Here is a 6208-nt window from a genome sequence, read left to right on the forward strand (position 1 = left end):
CGTTGTGTTACTGTCATTTCTTTCATATTAACATTTCTTGAGATTACATTCTTAAATAGTACTTATTATAATATGATAGTTATTGTGATTTGTGCACAAAATTTCATTTTTATTGTTTTAATTGGTTTTGCCCATTAAAATTGTTTTTTTTTTTTTTGGTTTTATATTTATTTATTCTGCTTTTATTCAGTTATCTGTGGATCTAATAATAGTATTTGAATTTCCTTTTTAATATTTTTGTGCAAAATGTTTGTTGTTTAAATGTGCTATACAAATAAAGTGGATTGGATAGTTATTAGGGCTGCGAATCTTTGGGTTTCCCACGATTCGATTCAATATCGATTCTTGGGGTCGCGATTCGATTACATATCGATATTTTTCGATTCAACGCAATTCTCGATTCAAAAACGATATTTTTCCGATACAAAACGATCCTGTATTCATTCAATACATAGGATTTCAGCAGGATCTACCCCAGTCTGCTGACATGTTAGCAGAATAGTATATATATATTTTTTTAAAGCTTTTATAAATGTAAAGGACAATGCTTTATCAACTGATTGCAATAATGTAAATTTGTTTTAAGTATTAAACGAACCAAAAATATGACTTATTTTATCTTTGTGAAAATATTGGACACAGTGTGTTGTCAAGCTTATGAGATGCGATGCAAGTGTAAGCCACTGTGACACTATTGTTCTTTTTTTTTAATTTTTAAAAATGTCTAATGATAATGTCAATGAGGGATTTTAATCACTGCTATGCTGAAATTATAATTTATATTGATACTGTTGTTGATAATATTCATTTTTGTTTCACTACTTTTGGTTTGTTCTGTGTCATGTTTATGTCTCCTCTCAATTGCTGTTTATTGCAGTTCTGAGTGTTGCTGGGTCAGGTTTGGTTTTGGAATTGGATTGCATTGTTATGGTATTGCTGTGGTTTGGTTCGTTGGATTGATAAAAAAATATATATATATATATTAATATATATATATATTTTTTTTCAAATCGATTAAAAAAAACCCTAATAGTTATAATAATAATTTTCCTTGTGGATCATTAAACTTTAGAGTGTGTCTAAGTCTATAAGCAGGACAGTTTTAAAATGTTCAAAAATACTACTTTATGCTAGACTTTAAACGCATTGCTTCCTTAGTGACGTCACGTTTACGTCGCATTGTAACGTCATGTGACTACTCCAGGAAGAAGCGCACGCGGACGTTAAGGAGCTGGCTTTTTTTTGCCACTGAAGGTAATTTAAAACAATTTTAATTATTTAATTGTGTGACAAACATCACTATACAATTGTTCTTTCTATATGTATTCAAAGAATGAGAAATATAAACCAAGCTACGAAAATATCACTATGACGTCACATCCGACATTTAAGGACATCTTTTTCCAGCTTGTTCCACTTCTACTACAACCGAGATAGTTAAAAAGACTAACGATATCAACCCTAAAGTCATTTGGGGGAAAAAATGTCATCATATAAGAAAATTATATACGATTAAAGGTATTGAAGAGGGTGGTTTAAATAGGAGTGACTTTAAAGGCCCACATAAATGAGATTTTCTTATTTAAACGGGGATAGCAGGTCCATTCTATGTGTCATACTTGATCATTTCGCAATATTGTCATATTTTTGCTGAAAGGATTTAGTAGAGAACATCGACGACAAAGTTCGCAACTTTTGGTCGCAAATAAAAAAGCCTTGCCTGTACCGGAAGTAGCAGACGATGTGCACATGACGTCACAGGTTTTATAGCTCCTCACATCCTCACATTGTTTACAATCATGGCCACCTGCAGCAGGAGCAATTCGGACCAAGAAAGCGACGATTTCCCCATTAATTTGAGCGAGGACGAAAGATTCGTGGATGAGGAAAGTTAGAGTGAAGCACTAAATCAATCAATCAATCAATGTTTATATATATAGCCCCAAATCACAAATGTCTCAAAGGACTGCACAAACCACTACGACTACAACATCCTCGGAAGAACCCACATAAGGGCAAGGAGAACTCACACCCAGTGGGACGCCAGTGACAATGATGACCATGAGAACCTTGGAGAGGACCTCATATGTGGGCTACACCAAACCATCGTTTAAGGTCCCCCTGCTTGGATAATTTTTTACACGGGTAAGTGCATCATGTATTTCTTGAATCTCCGGTTCTTAGCTTTGTATGGACTCATTAATGGTTTACAAACTGTTTGGAGAGGAAATTAAGTCAGAAAGACAGCGGCCCACACAGGAAGTGACGTCAGAAAGAACACGCACTCTGAATCCCTCCATTTATTTTCTACCACTTGTCCCTGTAGGGGTCGCGTTCACTTAATAATGTGCCCACTGGGGCGGCGACAACAGAAGTGAAGCGTGTCTTAAATGGAATTGAAGCGAGAGCGACAACTTGGAAAACAAAAATAGATTTTTAAAAATTACTGCTGAAAAAAATTAAGATTAAGGTTTAGTTGGGGTTAAGTTTGTACGTACAGTAATCAGCTGAAAAAGCAATACATTCAATTACGAAAATAATAACAACCAAAGGTGTGTTGCATTAGCCATCTTGGATAACGTTACAAATCAAGTGTTCACTGTTGTCTTGTCAGTGCCATTCTGGGTATGTTTTTTTTTTATTATTTTTGTGAACTGAGCAATGTAAATACAAACATATTTTTTTATTTTCACAAAAACCAAGGCAATTTCAACAAATCTCAACAAATTCAAACATCAATCAGCTTGACTACTGTTGGGTTCGTGTTTAAAACATGGTTCACTTCCGTTGTCGTCAGCCTTATTGGCGCAATTTTGAGCGGGCGCAACTATATGTGGCCGCAGCTATACTGTTCTCGATATACTTGGAAACTCGTGCTGGAAAGTCCTGATGTCTTGTGACATATTTGTCACGATCACAAAAATAGTAATGTGACGTCTGAGGTAGTTTTAAACAGTCTTTTATAGGACAAAAACACATGAACCGGTACTCGCTTAGAGCAAGCGTACTTCCTCCGTATATTTACTTCACCTGTGTTCCAGCCGCAACAACACTGTCGTCCTCAAATGATGTCAGCATTGCGCCAACACTCGGGTATGACTCGTCCAAAGTCAGCCAAACTGCTACAGATGCCCCACAATAATTGTCACTGTGTCAATAATTGTTATAATAATAATGGATTAGATTTATATAGCGCTTTTCTCGACACTTTTTGCTAGGGGTTTAACGGTACACAAAAATTTCGGTTTGGTACGTACTTCGGTTTAGAGGTCACGGTTCGGTTAATTTTCGGCACAGTGAGAAAACAACAAAATATATTTTTTGGGGTTATTTATTTACCAAATTTGCAAAATCTTCCACCAAAAATATGTTTCTTAGTGGAATATTTGATGTGAAGTAATGGGAACCTTGGATAGGTCAATAATTCATAATAACATTGATTTTGATTCAATATTATGTTTTGAGCAAAGAAGGCTTCACGGTGGCAGAGGGGTTAGTGCGTCTGCCTCACAATACGAAGGTCCTGCAGTCCTGGGTTCAAATCCAGGCTCGGGATCTTTCTGTGTGGAGTTTGCATGTTCTCCCCGTGAATGCGTGGGTTCCCTCCGGGTACTCCGGCTTCCTCCCACTTCCAAAGACATGCACCTGGGGATAGGTTGATTGGCAACACTAAATTGGCCCTAGTGTGTGAATGTGAGTGTGAATGTTGTCTGTCTATCTGTGTTGGCCCTGCGATGAGGTGGCGACTTGTCCAGGGTGTACCCCGCCTTCCGCCCGATTGTAGCTGAGATAGGCGCCAGCGCCCCCCGCGACCCCAAAAAGGGAATAAGCGGTTGAAAAAATGGATGGACAGTTTGAAAGAAAAAAAAACCAGCTTTGTTTTTTTAGTCAACATTGCAACTTTTTCTAAATTACATTTAACCTTTAAGGTTTTTTATTTCACTTTTGTTATGTTTTTGTTTAACTGAGTTGGAGGTACCGTACCCCACCAGTTTCATATGCGCATTCACCGAACCCTCCTTTTTTTACAAATTCAAGACAAAGTTATATGTTTTTGGTAACGCTTTAGTATGGGGAACATGTTCTAAGTAACAAAGACTTAATTTAGAGTTTTTTTGGACACTAAGGGAACATAGTCTAAGTAACAAATACTTAATTTAGAGTTATTTGGTTAGGGTTAGGGTTCGGGTTCGGGTTAGAGGGTTAGGGCCAGGGTTGGAGGGTTAGTGTTATAATGAGGCCATGCCGAATTAGGCATTAATAAGTACCTAATAATGACAGTTTAAGAGCCAATATGTTACTAATTTGCATGTTAATTAGTAACTAATTATTGGTGAATATGTTCCCCATACTAAAGTGCTACTATGTTTTTTTTTACTGGTGCACAAAATGAACCGTGCATGAACATCACTTTGTTCAAAGAACAAAACCAACACAGTGCATTAACTCCCAACAAATTACACACCTGCAAATCAGTCTGACTTCTGCTGTTGCCGTATCCGTAGTACGCCGATAGGAAGAAGTTTTTATATACACGATGAGTCGGGTGTGTTTCGACCTCCGCCGAACCCCTGAGCCCGACTCACCAAACCCTAAGGGTTCGATCGAACCCAGGTTAAGAACCACTGTGTTAGAATGTGCCGTGGGCCTTTAAAACACTATCAGTGAGCCGCAAATGGCCTCCGGGGCACACTTTTGACACCCCTGCTTTAGATAATAAAAAATTAAATCTAATAAATCGCTGGATAAAAAGCATAGCCTAGGGACGCATGCACGTTTATCATAACTCTCTCGCTCTCTGCCCCTCCCTCACGAATGCTGCTGCTGCGCGCACAATGTGTTTGGTTTTTAACCCTTCTCAACCCTTAACGTACATTGTCAATACACGCAACCATAAGTTTCTCAAATGCCTTAAATATCCGGCATTTTGAGTATTTTTTATATATGTCCATCTGTAAACTCGTTCGATACACCTCCGAACCGAATTGAAACACCCGTACCGAAACGGTTCAATACAAATACACCTACCGTTACACCTCTACTTTACGCGCTTCACAGACAACTGAGAACCCATCATTAATTCCCTCCACATTCACACATTGATGTTGGGACAGTAAGATACTTTTGTAGCCACAGCTGTCCTGATAGAAGTGTGGCTGCAAAGTTACGCCTATGGCCCCTTCGACCACCACCAAATATTTATCCACATTCATACACCAGTGTGACTGCTACCGGGAGCAAGGTGGGTGAAGTGTCTTGCCCAAGGGCCAGGACCAGGATGGCGGAAATTGGAATGGAACTTGGAACCCTTAAGTTGCTGGCACGGCTGCTCCACCAACTGAGCCATGCGGTCAATTATTATTATTATTTTTTTAAATTATTGTATGCTATCTTGTTTAATTCAAAGTACATTTGTGGTACATTATGTACAAAAAAACTATCAAGTTGAGCTTGTTTCAAGTAAGCAATATATTTACCATGAATGCCAGTTAAACAGGGGACGGCGTGGCGCGGTTGGGAGAGTGGCCGTGCCAGCAACCTGAGGGTCCCTGGCTCAATCCCCACCTAGTACCAACCTCGTCACGTCCGTTGTGTCCTTGAGCAAGATACTTCACCCTTGCTCCCGATGGGTGCTGGTTAGCGCCTTGCATGGCAGCTTCCTTCATCAGTATGTGAATGGGTAAATGTGGAAGTAGTGTCAAAGCGCTTTGAGTACCTTGAAGGTAGAAAAGCGCTATACAAGTACAACCCATTTACCATTTAACATGTAATATAAGAAGTTGTTTACATGTTTGGGGGAGAAAAAATCCGAAATGTGTTCTATTTTTGTTTCTATCAAATACTGAAATGCAATAATGACTTATGTCTAAAATTATTAGAGCTGCTGCATTACTATCACTACTGATAATGCACAATTTAAAGTTAAAAAGTTAAGTTTAAGTACCAATGATTGTCACACACATACTAGGTGTGGCGAAATTATTCTCTGCATTTGACCCATCATCCTTGATCACCCCCTAGGGGGGTCAGGGGAGCAGTGGGCAGCAGCAGTGATGCAGCACCCGGGATTCATTTATGGAGATTTAACCCCCAATTCCAACCCTTGATGCTGAGTGCCAAGCAGGGTCCCATATTTATAGTCTTTGGATTTGAACTCACGACCTACCGATCTCAGGGGCGGACACTCTAACCACTAGGCCACTGACTA

General features: G+C 38.9%; 1 protein-coding gene across 1 annotated transcript in view; it reads left to right on the forward strand.

The window, feature by feature from the left end:
* Positions 1-1156: 1156 nt before the first annotated feature.
* The window catches only part of me1 (malic enzyme 1, NADP(+)-dependent, cytosolic), a 286578-nt gene continuing 281526 nt past the window's right edge, over positions 1157-6208 (forward strand). Inside the window, exon 1 of the mRNA XM_061916429.1 lies at positions 1157-1254. The gene's annotated coding sequence lies outside the window, so the exon portion shown is untranslated. The remainder of the gene's footprint in view (positions 1255-6208) is intronic.

Source organism: Nerophis ophidion, linkage group LG11 (assembly GCF_033978795.1).
Source record: "Nerophis ophidion isolate RoL-2023_Sa linkage group LG11, RoL_Noph_v1.0, whole genome shotgun sequence".
Classification (NCBI taxonomy): Eukaryota; Metazoa; Chordata; class Actinopteri; order Syngnathiformes; family Syngnathidae; genus Nerophis; species Nerophis ophidion.